Source organism: Ambystoma mexicanum, chromosome 2p (genome assembly GCF_040938575.1).
Source record: "Ambystoma mexicanum isolate Mex_15411 chromosome 2p, UKY_AmexF1_1, whole genome shotgun sequence".
NCBI classification, from domain to species: domain Eukaryota; kingdom Metazoa; phylum Chordata; class Amphibia; order Caudata; family Ambystomatidae; genus Ambystoma; species Ambystoma mexicanum.
Window position 1 is genome coordinate 1,494,352,924 of NC_090923.1, and position 26,512 is coordinate 1,494,379,435.

The window sequence follows — 26,512 nt, forward strand, 5'->3', positions numbered from 1 at the left end:
TCCTGAGACCCTTCCTATAGCATGAGATGTGATGTCTCAATGCTTCTAATACAAACCTGAGATCCTTCCTATAACATGAGATGTGATATCCAACTCCTTCCCATTCCAATCCTGAGACCCTTCCTATAGCATGAGATGTGATGTCTCAATGCTTCTAATACCAAACCTGAGAACCTTCCTACAGCATGCGATGTGATATCTCAATGCTTCTAATACCAAACCTGAGACCAGTCCTATAACATGAGATTGGATATCCAACTCCTTCCCCTTCCAAACCTGAGACCCTTCCTATAGCATGAGATGTGATATCCAACTTCTTCCCATTCCAATCCTGAGACCCTTCCTATAACATGAGATGTGATGTCTCAATGCTTCTAATACCAAACCTGAGATCTTTCCTATAACATGAGATGTAATATCCAACTCCTTCCCATTCCAATCCTGAGACCCTTCCTATAGCATGAGATGTGCTATCACAATGCTTATACCAAACCTGAGACCCTTCCTAAAGCTTGAGATGTGATATCCAACTCCTTCCCATTCCAATCCTGAGACCCTTCCTATAGCATGATATGTGATATCTCAATGCCTCTAATACCAAACCTGAGATCCCTCCTCTAACATGAAATGTGATATCGAACTCCTTCCCTTTCCAAACCTGAGAGCCTACCTATAGCATGAGATGTGATATCCAAGTCCTTCCCATTCCAATCCTTAGACCCTTCCTACAGCATGCAATATGATATCTCAATGATTCTAATAACAAACCTGAGACCCGTCCTATAACATGAGATGGGATATCCAACACCTTCCCATTCCAATCCTGAGACACTTCCGATAGCAGAGATGTGATATCTCAATGCTTATAACAAACCTGAGACCCTTCCTATAACATGAGATGTGATATCCAACTCCTTCCCGTTTCAAACCTGAGACCCTTCCTATAGCATATGTGATATCCAACTCCTTCCATTCCAAACATGAGACCCTTCCTATAGCAAGAATGTAATATCCAACTCCTTCCCATTCCAATCCTGAGACCATTCCTATAGCATGAGATGTGATATCTCAATGCTTCTAATACCAAACCTGAGATCCTTCCTATGACATGAGATGTGATATCCAATTCCTCCCCATTCCAAACCTGAGAACCTTCCTACAGCATGCAATGTGATATCTCAATGCTTCTAATACCAAACCTGAGACCAGTCCTATAACATGAGATTGGATATCCAACTCCTTCCCCTTCCAAACCTGAGACCCTTCCTATAGCATGAGATGTGATATCCAACTTCTTCCCATTCCAATCCTGAGACCCTTCCTATAACATGAGATGTGATGTCTCAATGCTTCTAATACCAAACCTGAGATCTTTCCTATAACATGGGATGTGATATCCAACTCCTTCCCATTCCAATCCTGAGACCCTTCCTATAGCATGAGATGTGCTATCTCAATGCTTATACCAAACCTGAGACCCTTCCTAAAGCTTGAGATGTGATATCCAACTCCTTCCCATTCCAATCCTGAGACCCTTCCTATAACATGAAATGTGATATCCAACTCCTTCCCATTCCAACCTGAGACCCTTCCTATAGCATGAGATGGGATATCCAACTCCTTCCAAATCCAATACTGATAACCTTCCAATAGCATGAGATGTGATATCCCAATGCTTCTACCAAACCTGAGAACCATACTATGGCATGAGATGTGATATCAAACTCCTTCCCATTCCAATCCTGAGACTCTTCCTATAGCTTGAGATGTGATATCCGAAATCCTTCCCATTCCAATTCTGAGACCCTTCCTATACCATGAGACTTGATATCTCAATGCTTCTAATACCAAACCTGAGACCCGTCCTATAACATGAGATGTGATATCCAAATCTTTCCCCTTCCAAACCTTAGACCCTTCCTTTATCATGAGATGTGATATCCAACTCCCTCCCATTCCAATCCTGAGACCCTTCCGATATCATGAGATTTGTTGTCTCAATGCTTCTAATATCAAAATTGAGACCCGTCCTATAACATGAGATGTGATATCCAAATCTTTCCCCTTCCAAACCTTAGACCCTTCCTTTATCATGAGATGGGATATCCAACTCCTTCCCATTCCAATCCTGAGACCCTTCCGATAGCAGAGATGTGATATCTCAATGCTTATACCAATCCTGAGACCCTTCCTATGGCCTGAGATGTCATATACAACTCCTTCCCAATCCAATCCTGAGACCCTTCCTATAGCATGAGATGTGATATCTCAATGCTTATACCAAATCTGAGACCCTTCCTATAGCATGAGATGTGATATCCAACTCCTTCCCATTCCAATCCTGAGACCCTTCCTATAGCATGAGATGTGATGTCTCAATGCTTCTAATACCAAACCTGAGATCCTTCCTATAACATGAGATGTGATATCCAACTCCTTCCCATTCCAATCCTGAGACCCTTCCTATAGCATGAGATGTGATGTCTCAATGCTTCTAATACCAAACCTGAGAACCTTCCTACAGCATGCGATGTGATATCTCAATGCTTCTAATACCAAACCTGAGACCAGTCCTATAACATGAGATTGGATATCCAACTCCTTCCCTTTCCAAACCTGAGACCCTTCCTATAGCATGAGATGTGATATCCAACTTCTTCCCATTCCAATCCTGAGACCCTTCCTATAACATGAGATGTGATGTCTCAATGCTTCTAATACCAAACCTGAGATCTTTGCTATAACATGAGATGTAATATCCAACTCCTTCCCATTCCAATCCTGAGACCCTTCCTATAGCATGAGATGTGCTATCTCAATGCTTATACCAAACCTGAGACCCTTCCTAAAGCTTGAGATGTGATATCCAACTCCTTCCCATTCCAATCCTGAGACCCTTCCTATAGCATGATATGTGATATCTCAAGGCCTCTAATACCAAACCTGAGATCCTTCCTCTAACATGAAATGTGATATCCAACTCCTTCCCCTTCCAAACCTGAGAGCCTTCCTATAGCATGAGATATGATATCCAAGTCCTTCCCATTCCAATCCTGAGACCCTTCCTATAACATGAAATGTGATATCCAACTCCTTCCCATTCCAACCTGAGACCCTTCCTATAGCATGAGATGGGATATCCAACTCCTTCCAAATCCAATGCTGATACCCTTCCAATAGCATGAGATGTGATGTCCCAATGCTTCTACCAAACCTGAGACCCATACTATGGCATGAGATGTGATATCAAACTCCTTCCCATTCCAATCTTGAGACTCTTCCTATAGCTTGAGATGTGATATCCAACTCCTTCCCATTCCAATTCTGAGACCCTTCCTATGCCATGAGACTTGATATCTCAATGCTTCTAATACCAAACCTGAGACCCGTCCTATAACATGAGCTGTGATATCCAAATCTTTCCCCTTCCAAACCTTAGACCCTTCCTTTATCATGAGATGTGATATCCAACTCCTTCCCATTCCAATCCTGAGACCCTTCCGATATCATGAGATTTGTTATCTCAATGCTTCTAATATCAAACTTGAGACCCTCCCTATAGCATGAGATGTGACATCCAAGTCCTCCCCATTCCAATCCTGAGACCCTTCCTATAGCATGAGATGTGATATCTCAATGCTTCTAATACCAAACCTGAGACCCTTCCTATAACATGAGATGGGATATCCAACTCCTTCCCATTCCAATCCTGAGACCATTCCGATAGCAGAGATGTGATATCTCAATGCTTATACCAATCCTGAGACCCTTCCTATGGCCTGAGATGTCATATACAACTCCTTCCCAATCCAATCCTGAGACCCTTCCTATAGCATGAGATGTGATATCTCAATGCTTATACCAAATCTGAGACCCTTCCTATAGCATGAGATGTGATATCCAACTCCTTCCCATTCCAATCCTGAGACCCTTCCTATAGCATGAGATGTGATGTCTCAATGCTTCTAATACCAAACCTGAGATCCTTCCTATAACATGAGATGTGATATCCAACTCCTTCCCATTCCAATCCTGAGACCCTTCCTATAGCATGAGATGTGATGTCTCAATGCTTCTAATACCAAACCTGAGAACCTTCCTACAGCATGTGATGTGATATCTCAATGCTTCTAATACCAAACCTGAGACCAGTCCTATAACATGAGATTGGATATCCAACTCCTTCCCCTTCCAAACCTGGGACCCTTCCTATAGCATGAGATGTGATATCCAACTTCTTCCCATTCCAATTCTGAGACCCTTCCTATAACATGAGATGTGATGTCTCAATGCTTCTAATACCAAACCGGAGATCTTTCCTATAACATGAGATGTGATATCCAACTCCTTACCATTCCAATCCTGAGACCCTTCCTATAGCATGAGATGTGCTATCTCAATGCTTATACCAAACCTGAGACCCTTCCTAAAGCTTGAGATGTGATATCCAACTCCTTCCCATTCCAATCCTGAGACCCTTCCTATAGCATGAGATGTGATATCTCAAGGCCTCTAATACCAAACCTGAGATCCTTCCTCTAACATGAAATGTGATATCCAACTCCTTCCCCTTCCAAACCTGAGAGCCTTCCTATAGCATGAGATATGATATCCAAGTCCTTCCCATTCCAATCCTGAGACCCTTCCTATAACATGAAATGTGATATCCAACTCCTTCCCATTCCAACCTGAGACCCTTCCTATAGCATGAGATGGGATATCCAACTCCTTCCAAATCCAATACTGATACCCTTCCAATAGCATGAGATGTGATATCCCAATGCTTCTACCAAACCTGAGACCCATACTATGGCATGAGATGTGATATCAAACTCCTTCCCATTCCAATCCTGAGACTCTTCCTATAGCTTGAGATGTGATATCCAACTCCTTCCCATTCCAATTCTGAGACCCTTCCTATGCCATGAGACTTGATATCTCAATGCTTCTAATACCAAACCTGAGACCCGTCCTATAACATGAGATGTGATATCCAAATCTTTCCCCTTCCAGACCTTAGACCCTTCCTTTATCATGAGATGTGATATCCAACTCCTTCCCATTCCAATCCTGAGACCCTTCCGATATCATGAGATTTGTTATCTCAATGCTTCTAATATCAAACTTGAGACCCTCCCTATAGCATGAGATGTGACATCCAAGTCCTCCCCATTCCAATCCTGAGACCCTTCCTATAGCATGAGATGTGATATCTCAATGCTTCTAATACCAAACCTGAGACCCTTCCTATAACATGAGATGGGATATCCAACTCCTTCCCATTCCAATCCTGAGACCCTTCCGATAGCAGAGATGTGATATCTCAATGCTTATACCAATCCTGAGACCCTTCCTATGGCCTGAGATGTCATATACAACTCCTTCCCAATCCAATCCTGAGACCCTTCCTATAGCATGAGATGTGATATCTCAATGCTTATACCAAATCTGAGACCCTTCCTATAGCATGAGATGGGATATCCAACTCCTTTCAAATCCAATACTGATACCCTTCCAATAGCATGAGATGTGATATTCCAATGCTTCTACCAAACCTGAGACCCATACTATAGCATGAGATGGGATATCCAACTCCTTCCAAATCCAATACTGATACCCTTCCAAGAGCATGTGATGTGATATCCCAATGCTTCTACCAAACCTGAGACCCATACTATGGCATGAGATGTGATATCAAACTCATTCCCATTCCAATCCTGAGACTCTTCCTATAGCTTGAGATGTGATATCCAACTCCTTCCCATTCCAATTCTGAGACCCTTCCTGTGCCATGAGACTTGATATCTCAATGCTTCTAATACCAAACCTGAGACCCGTCCTATAACATGAGATGTGATATCCAAATCTTTCCCCTTCCAAACCTTAGACCCTTCCATTATCATGAGATGTGATATCCAACTCCTTCCCATTCCAATCCTGAGACCCTTCCGATATCATGAGATTTGTTATCTCAATGCTTCTAATATCAAACTTGAGACCCTCCCTATAGCATGAGATGTGACATCCAAGTTCTCCCCATTCCAATCCTGAGACGCTTCCTATAGCATGAGATGTGATATCTCAATGCTTCTAATACCAAACCTGAAACCCTTCCTTTAACATGAGATGTGATTTCCAAATCCTTCCCCTTCCAAACCTGAGACCCTCCCTTTAGCATGAGATGTGATATACAACTCCTTCCCATTCCAATCCTGAGACCCTTCTGATAGCATGAGATGTGATATCTCAATGCCTGTAATACCAAACCTGAGATCCTATCTCTAACATGAAATGTGATATCCATCTCCTTCCCTTTCCAAACCTGAGACCCTGCCTATAGCATGATATGTGATATCCAAGTCCTTCCCATTCCAATCCTGAGACCCTTCCTATAGCATGTGATGTGATATCTCAATGCTTATACCAAACCTGAGACCCTTCCTATGGCATGAGATGTCATATACAACTCCTTCCCATTCCAATCCTGAGACCCTTCCTATAGCATGAGATGTGATATCTCAATGCATATAACAAACCTGAGACCCTTCCTATAGCATGAGATGTGATATCCAACTTCTTCCCATTCCAATCCTGAGACCCTTCCTATAACATGAGATGTGATGTCTCAATGCTTCTAATACCAAACCTGAGATATTTCCTATAATATGAGATGTGATATCCAACTCCTTCCCATTCCAATCTTGAGACCCTTCCTATAGCATGAGATGTGATATCTCAATGCTTATACCAAACCTGAGACCCTTCCTATAGCTTGAGATGTGATATCCAACTCCTTCCCATTCCAATCCAGAGACCCTTCCTATAGCATGAGATGTGATATCTCAAGGCCTCTAATACCAAACCTGAGATCCTTCCTCTAACATGAAATGTGACATCCAACTCCTTCCCCTTCCAAACCTGAGAGCCTTCCTATAGCATGAGATATGATATTCAAGTCCTTCCCATTCCAATCCTGAGACCCTTTCTATAACATGAAATGTGATATCCAACTCCTTCCCATTCCAACCTGAGACCCTTCCTATAGCATGAGATGGGATATCCAACTCCTTCCAAATCCAATACTGATACCCTTCCGATAGCATGAGATGTGATATCCCAATGCTTCTACCAAACCTGAGACCCATACTATGGCATGAGATGTGATATCAAACTCCTTCCCATTCCAATCCTGAGACCCTTCCTATAGCTTGAGGTGTGATATCCAACTCCTTCCCATTCCAATTCTGAGACCCTTCCGATATCATGAGATTTGTTATCTCAATGCTTCTAATATCAAACTTGAGACCCTCCCTATAGCATGAGATGTGACATCCAAGTCCTCCCCATTCCAATCCTGAGACCCTTCCTATAGCATGAGATGTGATATCTCAATGCTTCTAATACCAAACCTGAGACCCTTCCTATAACATGAGATGGGATATCCAACTCCTTCCCATTCCAATCCTGAGACCATTCCGATAGCAGAGATGTGATATCTCAATGCTTATACCAATCCTGAGACCCTTCCTATGGCCTGAGATGTCATATACAACTCCTTCCCAATCCAATCCTGAGACCCTTCCTATAGCATGAGATGTGATATCTCAATGCTTATACCAAATCTGAGACCCTTCCTATAGCATGAGATGTGATATCCAACTCCTTCCCATTCCAATCCTGAGACCCTTCCTATAGCATGAGATGTGATGTCTCAATGCTTCTAATACCAAACCTGAGATCCTTCCTATAACATGAGATGTGATATCCAACTCCTTCCCATTCCAATCCTGAGACCCTTCCTATAGCATGAGATGTGATGTCTCAATGCTTCTAATACCAAACCTGAGAACCTTCCTACAGCATGTGATGTGATATCTCAATGCTTCTAATACCAAACCTGAGACCAGTCCTATAACATGAGATTGGATATCCAACTCCTTCCCCTTCCAAACCTGGGACCCTTCCTATAGCATGAGATGTGATATCCAACTTCTTCCCATTCCAATCCTGAGACCCTTCCTATAACATGAGATGTGATGTCTCAATGCTTCTAATACCAAACCGGAGATCTTTCCTATAACATGAGATGTGATATCCAACTCCTTACCATTCCAATCCTGAGACCCTTCCTATAGCATGAGATGTGCTATCTCAATGCTTATACCAAACCTGAGACCCTTCCTAAAGCTTGAGATGTGATATCCAACTCCTTCCCATTCCAATCCTGAGACCCTTCCTATAGCATGAGATGTGATATCTCAAGGCCTCTAATACCAAACCTGAGATCCTTCCTCTAACATGAAATGTGATATCCAACTCCTTCCCCTTCCAAACCTGAGAGCCTTCCTATAGCATGAGATATGATATCCAAGTCCTTCCCATTCCAATCCTGAGACCCTTCCTATAACATGAAATGTGATATCCAACTCCTTCCCATTCCAACCTGAGACCCTTCCTATAGCATGAGATGGGATATCCAACTCCTTCCAAATCCAATACTGATACCCTTCCAATAGCATGAGATGTGATATCCCAATGCTTCTACCAAACCTGAGACCCATACTATGGCATGAGATGTGATATCAAACTCCTTCCCATTCCAATCCTGAGACTCTTCCTATAGCTTGAGATGTGATATCCAACTCCTTCCCATTCCAATTCTGAGACCCTTCCTATGCCATGAGACTTGATATCTCAATGCTTCTAATACCAAACCTGAGACCCGTCCTATAACATGAGATGTGATATCCAAATCTTTCCCCTTCCAGACCTTAGACCCTTCCTTTATCATGAGATGTGATATCCAACTCCTTCCCATTCCAATCCTGAGACCCTTCCGATATCATGAGATTTGTTATCTCAATGCTTCTAATATCAAACTTGAGACCCTCCCTATAGCATGAGATGTGACATCCAAGTCCTCCCCATTCCAATCCTGAGACCCTTCCTATAGCATGAGATGTGATATCTCAATGCTTCTAATACCAAACCTGAGACCCTTCCTATAACATGAGATGGGATATCCAACTCCTTCCCATTCCAATCCTGAGACCCTTCCGATAGCAGAGATGTGATATCTCAATGCTTATACCAATCCTGAGACCCTTCCTATGGCCTGAGATGTCATATACAACTCCTTCCCAATCCAATCCTGAGACCCTTCCTATAGCATGAGATGTGATATCTCAATGCTTATACCAAATCTGAGACCCTTCCTATAGCATGAGATGGGATATCCAACTCCTTTCAAATCCAATACTGATACCCTTCCAATAGCATGAGATGTGATATTCCAATGCTTCTACCAAACCTGAGACCCATACTATAGCATGAGATGGGATATCCAACTCCTTCCAAATCCAATACTGATACCCTTCCAAGAGCATGTGATGTGATATCCCAATGCTTCTACCAAACCTGAGACCCATACTATGGCATGAGATGTGATATCAAACTCATTCCCATTCCAATCCTGAGACTCTTCCTATAGCTTGAGATGTGATATCCAACTCCTTCCCATTCCAATTCTGAGACCCTTCCTGTGCCATGAGACTTGATATCTCAATGCTTCTAATACCAAACCTGAGACCCGTCCTATAACATGAGATGTGATATCCAAATCTTTCCCCTTCCAAACCTTAGACCCTTCCATTATCATGAGATGTGATATCCAACTCCTTCCCATTCCAATCCTGAGACCCTTCCGATATCATGAGATTTGTTATCTCAATGCTTCTAATATCAAACTTGAGACCCTCCCTATAGCATGAGATGTGACATCCAAGTTCTCCCCATTCCAATCCTGAGACGCTTCCTATAGCATGAGATGTGATATCTCAATGCTTCTAATACCAAACCTGAAACCCTTCCTTTAACATGAGATGTGATTTCCAAATCCTTCCCCTTCCAAACCTGAGACCCTCCCTTTAGCATGAGATGTGATATACAACTCCTTCCCATTCCAATCCTGAGACCCTTCTGATAGCATGAGATGTGATATCTCAATGCCTGTAATACCAAACCTGAGATCCTATCTCTAACATGAAATGTGATATCCATCTCCTTCCCTTTCCAAACCTGAGACCCTGCCTATAGCATGATATGTGATATCCAAGTCCTTCCCATTCCAATCCTGAGACCCTTCCTATGGCATGTGATATCTTCCTATGGATGTGATATCTCAATGCTTATACCAAACCTGAGACCCTTCCTATGGCATGAGATGTCATATACAACTCCTTCCCATTCCAATCCTGAGACCCTTCCTATAGCATGAGATGTGATATCTCAATGCATATAACAAACCTGAGACCCTTCCTATAGCATGAGATGTGATATCCAACTTCTTCCCATTCCAATCCTGAGACCCTTCCTATAACATGAGATGTGATGTCTCAATGCTTCTAATACCAAACCTGAGATATTTCCTATAATATGAGATGTGATATCCAACTCCTTCCCATTCCAATCTTGAGACCCTTCCTATAGCATGAGATGTGATATCTCAATGCTTATACCAAACCTGAGACCCTTCCTATAGCTTGAGATGTGATATCCAACTCCTTCCCATTCCAATCCAGAGACCCTTCCTATAGCATGAGATGTGATATCTCAAGGCCTCTAATACCAAACCTGAGATCCTTCCTCTAACATGAAATGTGACATCCAACTCCTTCCCCTTCCAAACCTGAGAGCCTTCCTATAGCATGAGATATGATATTCAAGTCCTTCCCATTCCAATCCTGAGACCCTTTCTATAACATGAAATGTGATATCCAACTCCTTCCCATTCCAACCTGAGACCCTTCCTATAGCATGAGATGGGATATCCAACTCCTTCCAAATCCAATACTGATACCCTTCCGATAGCATGAGATGTGATATCCCAATGCTTCTACCAAACCTGAGACCCATACTATGGCATGAGATGTGATATCAAACTCCTTCCCATTCCAATCCTGAGACCCTTCCTATAGCTTGAGGTGTGATATCCAACTCCTTCCCATTCCAATTCTGAGACCCTTCTTATACCATGAGACTTGATATCTCAATGCTTCTAATACCAAACCTGAGACCCGTCCTATAACATGAGATGTGATATCCAAATCCTTCCCCTTCCAAACCTCAGACCGTTCCTTTATCATGAGATGTGATATCCAACTCCTTCCCATTCCAATCCTGAGACCCTTCCGATATCATGAGATTTGTTATCTCAATGCTTCTAATATCAAACTTGAGACCCTCCCTATAGCATGAGATGTGACATCCAAGTCCTTCCCATTCCAATCCTGAGACCCTTCCTATAGCATGAGATGTGATATCTCTATGCTTCTAATACCAAACCTGAGACCCTTCCTATAACATGAGATGGGATATCCAACTCCTTCCCATTCCAATCCTGAGACCCTTCCGATAGCAGAGATGTGATATCTCAATGCTTATACCAAACCTGAGACCCTTCCTATGGCCTGGGATGTCATATACAACTCCTTCCCATTCCAATCCTGAGACCCTTCCTATAGCATGAGATGTGATATCTCAATGCTTATACCAAATCTGAGACCCTTCCTATAGCATGAGATGTGATATCCAATTCCTTCCCATTCCAATCCTGAGACCCTTCCTATAGCATGAGATGTGATATCTCAATGCTTATACCAAACCTGAGAGCCTACCTATAGCATGAGATGTGATATCCAAGTCCATCCCATTCCAATCCTTAGACCCTTCCTACAGCATGCGATGTGATATCTCAATGATTCTAATACCAAACCAGAGACTCGTCCTATAACATGAGATGGGATATCCAACTCCTTCCCATTCCAATCCTGAGCCACTTCCGATAGCAGAGATGTGATATCTCAATGCTTATACCAAACCTGAGACCCTTCCTATAACATGAGATGTGATATCCAACTCCTTCCCGTTCCAAACCTGAGACACTAACTATAGCATATGTGATATCCAACTCCTTCCCATTCCAAACATGAGACCCTTCCTATAGCAAGAAAGTAATATCCAACTCCTACCCATTGCAATCCTGAGACCCTTCCTATAGCAAGAGATGTGATATCCAAATCCTTCCCATTCCAATCCTGAGACCCTTCCTATAACATGAGATGTGATATCCAACTCCTTCCCATTCCAACCTGAGACACTTCCTATAGCATGAGAAGGGATATCCAACTCCTTCCCAATCCAATCCTGAGACCCTTCCGATAGCAGAGATGTGATATCTCAATGCTTATACCAAACCTGAGACCCTTCCTATAGCATGAGAAGGGATATCCAACTCCTTCCCAATCCAATCCTGAGACCCTTCCTATAGCATGAGATGTGATATCTCAATGCTTATACCAAATCTGAGACCCTTCCTATAGCATGAGATGGGATATCCAACTCCTTTCAAATCCAATACTGATACCCTTCCAATAGCATGAGATGTGATATTCCAATGCTTCTACCAAACCTGAGACCCATACTATAGCATGAGATGGGATATCCAACTCCTTCCAAATCCAATACTGATACCCTTCCAAGAGCATGTGATGTGATATCCCAATGCTTCTACCAAACCTGAGACCCATACTATGGCATGAGATGTGATATCAAACTCATTCCCATTCCAATCCTGAGACTCTTCCTATAGCTTGAGATGTGATATCCAACTCCTTCCCATTCCAATTCTGAGACCCTTCCTGTGCCATGAGACTTGATATCTCAATGCTTCTAATACCAAACCTGAGACCCGTCCTATAACATGAGATGTGATATCCAAATCTTTCCCCTTCCAAACCTTAGACCCTTCCATTATCATGAGATGTGATATCCAACTCCTTCCCATTCCAATCCTGAGACCCTTCCGATATCATGAGATTTGTTATCTCAATGCTTCTAATATCAAACTTGAGACCCTCCCTATAGCATGAGATGTGACATCCAAGTTCTCCCCATTCCAATCCTGAGACGCTTCCTATAGCATGAGATGTGATATCTCAATGCTTCTAATACCAAACCTGAAACCCTTCCTTTAACATGAGATGTGATTTCCAAATCCTTCCCCTTCCAAACCTGAGACCCTCCCTTTAGCATGAGATGTGATATACAACTCCTTCCCATTCCAATCCTGAGACCCTTCTGATAGCATGAGATGTGATATCTCAATGCCTGTAATACCAAACCTGAGATCCTATCTCTAACATGAAATGTGATATCCATCTCCTTCCCTTTCCAAACCTGAGACCCTGCCTATAGCATGATATGTGATATCCAAGTCCTTCCCATTCCAATCCTGAGACCCTTCCTATAGCATGTGATGTGATATCTCAATGCTTATACCAAACCTGAGACCCTTCCTATGGCATGCGATGTCATATACAACTCCTTCCCATTCCAATCCTGAGACCCTTCCTATAGCATGAGATGTGATATCTCAATGCTTATACCAAACCTGAGACCCTTCCTATAGCTTGAGATGTGATATCCAACTCCTTCCCATTCCAATCCAGAGACCCTTCCTATAGCATGAGATGTGATATCTCAAGGCCTCTAATACCAAACCTGAGATCCTTCCTCTAACATGAAATGTGACATCCAACTCCTTCCCCTTCCAAACCTGAGAGCCTTCCTATAGCATGAGATATGATATTCAAGTCCTTCCCATTCCAATCCTGAGACCCTTTCTATAACATGAAATGTGATATCCAACTCCTTCCCATTCCAACCTGAGACCCTTCCTATAGCATGAGATTTGATATCCAACTCCTTCCAAATCCAATACTGATACCCTTCCGATAGCATGAGATGTGATATCCCAATGCTTCTACCAAACCTGAGACCCATACTATGGCATGAGATGTGATATCAAACTCCTTCCCATTCCAATCCTGAGACCCTTCCTATAGCTTGAGGTGTGATATCCAACTCCTTCCCATTCCAATTCTGAGACCCTTCTTATACCATGAGACTTGATATCTCAATGCTTCTAATACCAAACCTGAGACCCGTCCTATAACATGAGATGTGATATCCAAATCCTTCCCCTTCCAAACCTCAGACCGTTCCTTTATCATGAGATGTGATATCCAACTCCTTCCCATTCCAATCCTGAGACCCTTCCGATATCATGAGATTTGTTATCTCAATGCTTCTAATATCAAACTTGATACCCTCCCTATAGCATGAGATGTGACATCCAAGTCCTTCCCATTCCAATCCTGAGACCCTTCCTATAGCATGAGATGTGATATCTCTATGCTTCTAATACCAAACCTGAGACCCTTCCTATGGCCTGGGATGTCATATACAACTCCTTCCCATTCCAATCCTGAGACCCTTCCTATAGCATGAGATGTGATATCTCAATGCTTATACCAAATCTGAGACCCTTCCTATAGCATGAGATGTGATATCCAATTCCTTCCCATTCCAATCCTGAGACCCTTCCTATAGCATGAGATGTGATATCTCAATGCTTATACCAAACCTGAGAGCCTACCTATAGCATGAGATGTGATATCCAAGTCCATCCCATTCCAATCCTTAGACCCTTCCTACAGCATGCGATGTGATATCTCAATGATTCTAATACCAAACCAGAGACTCGTCCTATAACATGAGATGGGATATCCAACTCCTTCCCATTCCAATCCTGAGCCACTTCCGATAGCAGAGATGTGATATCTCAATGCTTATACCAAACCTGAGACCCTTCCTATAACATGAGATGTGATATCCAACTCCTTCCCGTTCCAAACCTGAGACACTAACTATAGCATATGTGATATCCAACTCCTTCCCATTCCAAACATGAGACCCTTCCTATAGCAAGAAAGTAATATCCAACTCCTACCCATTGCAATCCTGAGACCCTTCCTATAGCAAGAGATGTGATATCCAAATCCTTCCCATTCCAATCCTGAGACCCTTCCTATAACATGAGATGTGATATCCAACTCCTTCCCATTCCAACCTGAGACACTTCCTATAGCATGAGAAGGGATATCCAACTCCTTCCCAATCCAATCCTGAGACCCTTCCGATAACAGAGATGTGATATCTCAATGCTTATACCAAACCTGAGACCCTTCCTATAGCATGAGAAGGGATATCCAACTCCTTCCCAATCCAATCCTGAGACCCTTCCGATAGCAGAGACGTGATATCTCAATGCTTCTACCAAACCTGAGACCCTTCCTTTAGCATGAGATGTGATATCCAAATCCTTCACATTCCAATCCTGAGACCCTTCCTATAGCATGAGAAGGGATATCTCAATGCTTCTAATACCAAACCTGAGATCCTTCCTATAACATGAGATGTGATATCCAATTCCTTCCCATTCCAATCCTGAGACCCTTCCGATAGCAGAGATGTGATATCTCAATGCTTATACCAAACCTGAGACCCTTCCTATGGCCTGAGATGTCATATACAACTCCTTCCCATTCCAATCCTGAGACCCTTCCTATAGCATGAGGTGTGATATCTCAATGCTTATACCAAATCTGAGACCCTTCATATAGCATGAGATGTGATATCCAACTCCTTCCCATTCCAATCCTGAGACCCTTCCTATAGCATGAGATGTGATGTCTCAATGCTTCTAATACCAAACCTGAGATCCTTCCTATAACATGAGATGTGATATCCAACTCCTTCCCATTCCAATCCTGAGACCCTTATGAAAGCATGAGATGTGATATCTCAATGCTTCTAATACCAAACCTGAGATCCTTCCTATAACATGAGATGTGATTTCCAAATCCTTCCCCTTCCAAACCTGACACCCTCCCTTTAGCATGAGATGTGATATCCAACTCCTTCCCATTCCTATCCTGAGACCCTTCTGATAGCATGAGATGTGATATCTCAATGCCTCTAATACCAAACCTGAGATCCTACCTCTAACATGAAATGTGATATCCATCTCATTCCCTTTCCAAACCTGAGACCCTGCCTATAGCATGAGATGTGATATCCAAGTCCTTCCCATTCCAATCCTGAGACCCTTCCTATAGCATGTGATGTGATATCTCAATGCTTATACCAAACCTGAGACCCTTCCTATGGCATGAGATGTCATATACAACTCCTTCCCATTCCAATCCTGAGACCCTTCCTATAGCATGAGATGTGATATCTCAATGCTTATACCAAATCTGAGACCCTTGCTATAGCAAGAGATGTGATATCCAACTTCTTCCCATTCCAATCCTGAGACCCTTCCTATAGCATGAGATGTGATATCTCAATGCCTCTAATACCAAACCTGAGATCCTACCTCTAACATGAAATGTGATATCCAACTCTTTCCCCGTCCAAACCTGAGAGCCTTCCTATAGCATGAGATGTGATATCCAAGTCCTTCTAATTCCAATCCTGAGACCCTTCCTATAACATGAGATGTGATATCCAACTCCTTCCCATTCCAACCTGCGACCCTTCCTACAGCATGAGATGGGATATCCAACTCCTTCCAAATCCAATCCTGATACCCTTCCGATAGCATGAGATTTGATATCCCAATGCTTCTACCAAACCTGAGACCCATACTATGGCATGAGATGTGATATCAAACTCCTTCCCCTTCCAAACCTTAGACACTTCCTTTATCATGAGATGTGATATCCAACTCCTTCCCATTCCATCCCTGAGACCCTTCCGATATCATGAGATGTGATATCTCAATGCTTCTAATATCAAACTTGAGACCCTCCTTAAAGCATGAGATGTGATATCCAAGTCCTTCCCATTCCAATCCTGAGACCCTTCCTATAGCATGAGATGTGATATCTCAATGCTTCTAATACCAAACCTGAGACCCTTCCTATAACATGAGATGGGAATATCCAACTCCTTCCCATTCCAATCCTGAGACCCTTCCGATAGTAGAGATGTGATATCTCAATGCTTATACCAAACCTGAGATCCTTCCTATAACATGAGATGTGATATCCAACTCCTTCCCATTCCAATCCTGAGACACTTCCTATAGCATGAGATGTGATATCTCACTGCTTATACCAAACCTGAGACCATTCCTATAGCATGAGATGTGATATCCAACTCCTTCCCATTCCAATCCTGAGACCCTTCCTATAGCATGAGATATGATACCTCAATGCTTCTAATATCAAACTTGAGACCCTCCCTATAACATGAGATGTGATATCCAACTCCTTCCCATTCCAATCCTGAGACCCTTCCTATAGCATGAGATATGATATCTCAATGCTTATACCAAACCTGAGACCCTTCCTATAGCATGAGATGTGATATCCAACTCCTTCCCATTCCAATCCTGAGACCCTTCCTATAGCATGAGATGTGATATCTCAATGCCTCTAATACCAAACCTGAGATCCTTCCTCTAACATGAAATGTGATATCCAACTCCTTCCCATTCCAATCCTGAGACACTTCCTATAGCATGAGATGTGATATCTAAATGCTTCTAATACCAAACTTGAGACTCTTCCTATAACATGAGATGGGATATCCAACTCCTTCCCATTCCAATCCTTAGACCCTTCCTACAGCATGCAATATGATATCTCAATGATTCTAATAACAAACCTGAGACCCGTCCTATAACATGAGATGGGATATCCAACACCTTCCCATTCCAATCCTGAGACACTTCCTATAGCATGAGATGTGATATCTCACTGCTTATACCAAACCTGAGACCATTCCTATAGCATGAGATGTGATATCCAACTCCTTCCCATTCCAATCCTGAGACCCTTCCTATAGCATGAGATATGATACCTCAATGCTTCTAATATCAAACTTGAGACCCTCCCTATAGCATGAGATGTGATATCCAAGTCCTTCCCATTCCAATCCTGAGACCCTTCCGATAGCATGAGATGTGATGTCTCAATGCTTCTAATACCAAACCTGAGATCCTTCCTATAACATGAGATGTGATATCCAACTCCTTCCCATTCCAATCCTGAGACCCTTCCTATAGCATGAGATATGATATCTCAATGCTTATACCAAACCTGAGACCCTTCCTATAGCATGAGATGTGATATCCAACTCCTTCCCATTCCAATCCTGAGACCCTTCCTATAGCATGAGATGTGATATCTCAATGCCTCTAATACCAAACCTGAGATCCTTCCTCTAACATGAAATGTGATATCCAACTCCTTCCCATTCCAATCCTGAGACACTTCCTATAGCATGAGATGTGATATCTAAATGCTTCTAATACCAAACTTGAGACTCTTCCTATAACATGAGATGGGATATCCAACTCCTTCCCATTCCAATCCTTAGACCCTTCCTACAGCATGCAATATGATATCTCAATGATTCTAATAACAAACCTGAGACCCGTCCTATAACATGAGATGGGATATCCAACACCTTCCCATTCCAATCCTGAGACACTTCCGATAGCAGAGATGTGATATCTCAATGCCTCTAATACCAAATCTGAGATCCTTCCTCTAACATGAAATGTGACATCCAACTCCTTCCCCTTCCAAACCTGAGAGCCTTCCTATAGCATGAGATATGATATTCAAGTCCTTCCCATTCCAATCCTGAGACCCTTTCTATAACATGAAATGTGATATCCAACTCCTTCCCATTCCAACCTGAGACCCTTCCTATAGCATGAGATGGGATATCCAACTCCTTCCAAATCCAATACTGATACCCTTCCGATAGCATGAGATGTGATATCCCAATGCTTCTACCAAACCTGAGACCCATACTATGGCATGAGATGTGATATCAAACTCCTTCCCATTCCAATCCTGAGACCCTTCCTATAGCTTGAGGTGTGATATCCAACTCCTTCCCATTCCAATTCTGAGACCCTTCTTATACCATGAGACTTGATATCTCAATGCTTCTAATACCAAACCTGAGACCCGTCCTATAACATGAGATGTGATATCCAAATCCTTCCCCTTCCAAACCTCAGACCGTTCCTTTATCATGAGATGTGATATCCAACTCCTTCCCATTCCAATCCTGAGACCCTTCCGATATCATGAGATTTGTTATCTCAATGCTTCTAATATCAAACTTGATACCCTCCCTATAGCATGAGATGTGACATCCAAGTCCTTCCCATTCCAATCCTGAGACCCTTCCTATAGCATGAGATGTGATATCTCTATGCTTCTAATACCAAACCTGAGACCCTTCCTATGGCCTGGGATGTCATATACAACTCCTTCCCATTCCAATCCTGAGACCCTTCCTATAGCATGAGATGTGATATCTCAATGCTTTTACCAAATCTGAGACCCTTCCTATAGCATGAGATGTGATATCCAATTCCTTCCCATTCCAATCCTGAGACCCTTCCTATAGCATGAGATGTGATATCTCAATGCTTATACCAAACCTGAGAGCCTACCTATAGCATGAGATGTGATATCCAAGTCCATCCCATTCCAATCCTTAGACCCTTCCTACAGCATGCGATGTGATATCTCAATGATTCTAATACCAAACCAGAGACTCGTCCTATAACATGAGATGGGATATCCAACTCCTTCCCATTCCAATCCTGAGCCACTTCCGATAGCAGAGATGTGATATCTCAATGCTTATACCAAACCTGAGACCCTTCCTATAACATGAGATGTGATATCCAACTCCTTCCCGTTCCAAACCTGAGACACTAACTATAGCATATGTGATATCCAACTCCTTCCCATTCCAAACATGAGACCCTTCCTATAGCAAGAACGTAATATCCAACTCCTACCCATTGCAATCCTGAGACCCTTCCTATAGCAAGAGATGTGATATCCAAATCCTTCCCATTCCAATCCTGAGACCCTTCCTATAACATGAGATGTGATATCCAACTCCTTCCCATTCCAACCTGAGACACTTCCTATAGCATGAGAAGGGATATCCAACTCCTTCCCAATCCAATCCTGAGACCCTTCCGATAACAGAGATGTGATATCTCAATGCTTATACCAAACCTGAGACCCTTCCTATAGCATGAGAAGGGATATCCAACTCCTTCCCAATCCAATCCTGAGACCCTTCCGATAGCAGAGACGTGATATCTCAATGCTTCTACCAAACCTGAGACCCTTCCTTTAGCATGAGATGTGATATCCAAATCCTTCACATTCCAATCCTGAGACCCTTCCTATAGCATGAGAAGGGATATCTCAATGCTTCTAATACCAAACCTGAGATCCTTCCTATAACATGAGATGTGATATCCAATTCCTTCCCATTCCAATCCTGAGACCCTTCCGATAGCAGAGATGTGATATCTCAATGCTTATACCAAACCTGAGACCCTTCCTATGGCCTGAGATGTCATATACAACTCCTTCCCATTCCAATCCTGAGACCCTTCCTATAGCATGAGGTGTGATATCTCAATGCTTATACCAAATCTGAGACCCTTCATATAGCATGAGATGTGATATCCAACTCCTTCCCATTCCAATCCTGAGACCCTTCCTATAGCATGAGATGTGATGTCTCAATGCTTCTAATACCAAACCTGAGATCCTTCCTATAACATGAGATGTGATATCCAACTCCTTCCCATTCCAATCCTGAGACCCTTATGAAAGCATGAGATGTGATATCTCAATGCTTCTAATACCAAACCTGAGATCCTTCCTATAACATGAGATGTGATTTCCAAATCCTTCCCCTTCCAAACCTGAGACCCTCCCTTTAGCATGAGATGTGATATCCAACTCCTTCCCATTCCAATCCTGAGACCCTTCTGATAGCATGAGATGTGATATCTCAATGCCTCTAATACCAAACCTGAGATCCTACCTCTAACATGAAATGTGATATCCATCTCATTCCCTTTCCAAACCTGAGACCCTGCCTATAGCATGAGATGTGATATCCAAGTCCTTCCCATTCCAATCCTGAGACCCTTCCTATAGCATGTGATGTGATATCTCAATGCTTATACCAAACCTGAGACCCTTCCTATGGCATGAGATGTCATATACAACTCCTTCCCATTCCAATCCTGAGACCCTTCCTATAGCATGAGATGTGATATCTCAATGCTTATACCAAATCTGAGACCCTTGCTATAGCAAGAGATGTGATATCCAACTTCTTCCCATTCCAATCCTGAGACCCTTCCTATAGCATGAGATGTGATATCTCAATGCCTCTAATACCAAACCTGAGATCCTACCTCTAACATGAAATGTGATATCCAACTCTTTCCCCGTCCAAACCTGAGAGCCTTCCTATAGCATGAGATGTGATATCCAAGTCCTTCTAATTCCAATCCTGAGACCCTTCCTATAACATGAGATGTGATATCCAACTCCTTCCCATTCCAACCTGCGACCCTTCCTACAGCATGAGATGGGATATCCAACTCCTTCCAAATCCAATCCTGATACCCTTCCGATAGCATGAGATTTGATATCCCAATGCTTCTACCAAACCTGAGACCCATACTATGGCATGAGATGTGATATCAAACTCCTTCCCCTTCCAAACCTTAGACACTTCCTTTATCATGAGATGTGATATCCAACTCCTTCCCATTCCATCCCTGAGACCCTTCCGATATCATGAGATGTGATATCTCAATGCTTCTAATATCAAACTTGAGACCCTCCTTAAAGCATGAGATGTGATATCCAAGTCCTTCCCATTCCAATCCTGAGACCCTTCCTATAGCATGAGATGTGATATCTCAATGCTTCTAATACCAAACCTGAGACCCTTCCTATAACATGAGATGGGAATATCCAACTCCTTCCCATTCCAATCCTGAGACCCTTCCGATAGTAGAGATGTGATATCTCAATGCTTATACCAAACCTGAGATCCTTCCTATAACATGAGATGTGATATCCAACTCCTTCCCATTCCAATCCTGAGACACTTCCTATAGCATGAGATGTGATATCTCACTGCTTATACCAAACCTGAGACCATTCCTATAGCATGAGATGTGATATCCAACTCCTTCCCATTCCAATCCTGAGACCCTTCCTATAGCATGAGATATGATACCTCAATGCTTCTAATATCAAACTTGAGACCCTCCCTATAGCATGAGATGTGATATCCAAGTCCTTCCCATTCCAATCCTGAGACCCTTCCGATAGCATGAGATGTGATGTCTCAATGCTTCTAATACCAAACCTGAGATCCTTCCTATAACATGAGATGTGATATCCAACTCCTTCCCATTCCAATCCTGAGACCCTTCCTATAGCATGAGATATGATATCTCAATGCTTATACCAAACCTGAGACCCTTCCTATAGCATGAGATGTGATATCCAACTCCTTCCTATTCCAATCCTGAGACCCTTCCTATAGCATGAGATGTGATATCTCAATGCCTCTAATACCAAACCTGAGATCCTTCCTCTAACATGAAATGTGATATCCAACTCCTTCCCATTCCAATCCTGAGACACTTCCTATAGCATGAGATGTGATATCTAAATGCTTCTAATACCAAACTTGAGACTCTTCCTATAACATGAGATGGGATATCCAACTCCTTCCCATTCCAATCCTTAGACCCTTCCTACAGCATGCAATATGATATCTCAATGATTCTAATAACAAACCTGAGACCCGTCCTATAACATGAGATGGGATATCCAACACCTTCCCATTCCAATCCTGAGACACTTCCGATAGCAGAGATGTGATATCTCAATGCCTCTAATACCAAATCTGAGATCCTTCCTCTAACATGAAATGTGATATCCAACTCCTTCCCATTCCAATCCTGAGACCCTTCCGATAGCAGAGATGTGATATCTCAATGCTTATACCAAACCTGAGACCCTTCCTATGGCCTGGGATGTCATATACAACTCCTTCCCATTCCAATCCGGAGACCCTTCCTATAGCATGAGATGTGATATCTCAATGCTTATACCAAATCTGAGACCCTTCCTATAGCATGAGATGTGATATCCAATTCCTTCCCATTCCAATCCTGAGACCCTTCCTATAGCATGAGATGTGATATCTCAATGCTTATACCAAACCTGAGAGCCTACCTATAGCATGAGATGTGATATCCAAGTCCATCCCATTCCAATCCTTAGACCCTTCCTACAGCATGCAATGTGATATCTCAATGATTCTAATACCAAACCAGAGACTCGTCCTATAACATGAGATGGGATATCCAACTCCTTCCCATTCCAATCCTGAGCCACTTCCGATAGCAGAGATGTGATATCTCAATGCTTATACCAAACCTGAGACCCTTCCTATAACATGAGATGTGATATCCAACTCCTTCCCGTTCCAAACCTGAGACACTAACTATAGCATATGTGATATCCAACTCCTTCCTATTCCAAACATGAGACCCTTCCTATAGCAAGAAAGTAATATCCAACTCCTACCCATTGCAATCCTGAGACCCTTCCTATAGCAAGAGATGTGATATCCAAATCCTTCCCATTCCAATCCTGAGACCCTTCCTATAACATGAGATGTGATATCCAACTCCTTCCCATTCCAACCTGAGACACTTCCTATAGCATGAGAAGGGATATCCAACTCCTTCCATATCCAATCCTGAGACCCTTCCGATAGCAGAGATGTGATATCTCAATGCTTATACCAAACCTGAGACCCTTCCTATAGCATGAGAAGTGATATCCAACTCCTTCCCAATCCAATCCTGAGACCCTTCCGATAGCAGAGACGTGATATCTCAATGCTTCTACCAAACCTGAGACCCTTCCTTTAGCATGAGATGTGATATCCAAATCCTTCACATTCCAATCCTGAGACCCTTCCTATAGCATGAGAAGGGATATCTCAATGCTTCTAATACCAAACCTGAGATCCTTCCTATAACATGAGATGTGATATCCAATTCCTTCCCATTCCAATCCTGAGACCCTTCTGATAGCAGAGATGTGATATCTCAATGCTTATACCAAACCTGAGACACTTCCTATAGCATGAGAAGGGATATCCAACTCCTTCCCAATCCAATCCTGAGACCCTTCCGATAGCAGAGATGTGATATCTCAATGCTTATACCAAACCTGAGACCCTTCCTATAGCATGAGAAGTGATATCCAACTCCTTCCCAATCCAATCCTGAGACCCTTCCGATAGCAGAGACGTGATATCTCAATGCTTCTACCAAACCTGAGACCCTTCCTTTAGCATGAGATGTGATATCCAAATCCTTCACATTCCAATCCTGAGACCCTTCCTATAGCATGAGAAGGGATATCTCAATGCTTCTAATACCAAACCTGAGATCCTTCCTATAACATGAGATGTGATATCCAATTCCTTCCCATTCCGATCCTGAGACCCTTCTGATAGCAGAGATGTGATATCTCAATGCTTATACCAAACCTGAGACCCTTCCTATGGCCTGAGATGTGATATCCAACTCCTTCCCATTCCAATCCTGAGACCCTTCCTATAGCATGAGATGTGATGTCTCAATGCTTCTAATACCAAACCTGAGATCCTTCCTAGAACATGAGATGTGATATCCAACTCCTTCCCATTCCAATCCTGAGACCCTTATGAAAGCATGAGATGTGATATCTCAGTGCTTCTAATACCAAACCTGAGATCCTTCCTATAACATGAGATGTGATTTCCAAATCCTTCCCATTCCAATCCTGAGACCCTTCTGATAGCAGAGATGTGATATCTCAATGCTTATACCAAACCTGAGACCCTTCCTATGGCCTGAGATGTGATATCCAACTCCTTCCCATTCCAATCCTGAGACCCTTCCTATAGCATGAGATGTGATGTCTCAATGCTTCTAATATCAAACTTGAGACTCTTCCTATAACATGAGATGGGATATCCAACTCCTTCCCATTCCAATCCTTAGACCCTTCCTACAGCATGCAATATGATATCTCAATGATTCTAATAACAAACCTGAGACCCGTCCTATAACATGAGATGGGATATCCAACACCTTCCCATTCCAATCCTGAGACACTTCCGATAGCAGAGATGTGATATCTCAATGCTTTTCCAAAACCTGAGACCCTTCCTATAGCATATGTGATATCCAACTCCTTCCCATTCCAAACATGAGACCCTTCCTATAGCAAGAATGTAATATCCAACTCCTTCCCATTCCAATCCTGAGACCATTCCTATAGCATGAGATGTGATATCTCAATGCTTCTAATACCAAACCTGAGATCCTTCCTATGACATGAGATGTGATATCCAATTCCTCCCCATTCCAAACCTGAGAACCTTCCTACAGCATGCGATGTGATATCTCAATGCTTCTAATACCAAACCTGAGACCAGTCCTATAACCAGAGATTGGATATCCAACTCCTTCCCCTTCCAAACCTGAGACCCTTCCTATAGCTTGAGATGTGATATCCAACTTCTTCCCATTTCAATCCTGAGACCCTTCCTATAACATGAGATGTGATGTCTCAATGCTTCTAATACCAAACCTGAGATCCTTCCTCTAACATGAAATGTGATATCCAACTCCTTCCCCTTCCAAACCTGAGAGCCTTCCTATAGCATGAGATATGATATCCAACTACTTCCCATTCCAATTCTGAGACCCTTCCTATGCCATGAGACTTGATATCTCAATGCTTCTAATACCAAACCTGAGACCCGTCCTATAACATGAGATGTGATATCCAAATCTTTCCCCTTCCAAACCTTAGACCCTTCCTTTATCATGAGATGTGATATCCAACTCCTTCCCATTCCAATCCTGAGACCCTTCCGATATCATGAGATTTGTTATCTCAATGCTTCTAATATCAAACTTGAGACCCTCCCTATAGCATGAGATGTGACATCCAAGTCCTCCCCATTGCAATCCTGAGACCCTTCCTATAGCATGAGATGTGATATCTCAATGCTTCTAATACCAAACCTGAGACCCTTCCTATAACATGAGATGTCATATACAACTCCTTCCCAATCCAATCCTGAGACCCTTCCTATAGCATGAGATGTGATATCTCAATGCTTATACCAAATCTGAGACCCTTCCTATAGCATGAGATGTGATATCCAACTCCTTCCCATTCCAATCCTGAGACCCTTCCTATAGCATGAGATGTGATGTCTCAATGCTTCTAATACCAAACCTGAGATCATTCCAATAACATGAGATGTGATATCCAACGCCTTCCCATTCCAATCCTGAGACCCTTATGATAGCATGAGATGTGATATCTCAATGCCTCTAATACCAAACCTGAGATACTTCCGATAGCATGAGATGTGATATCTCAATGCTTCTAATACCAAACCTGAGATCCTTCCTATAACATGAGATGTGATTTCCAAATCCTTCCCCTTCCAAACCTGAGACCCTCCATTTAGCATGAGATGTGATATACAACTCCTTCCCATTCCAATCCTGAGACCCTTCTGATAGCATGAGATGTGATATCTCAATGCCTCTAATACCAAACCTGAGATCCTATCTCTAACATGAAATGTGATATCCATCTCCTTCCCTTTCCAAACCTGAGGCCCTGCCTATAGCATGAGATGTGATATC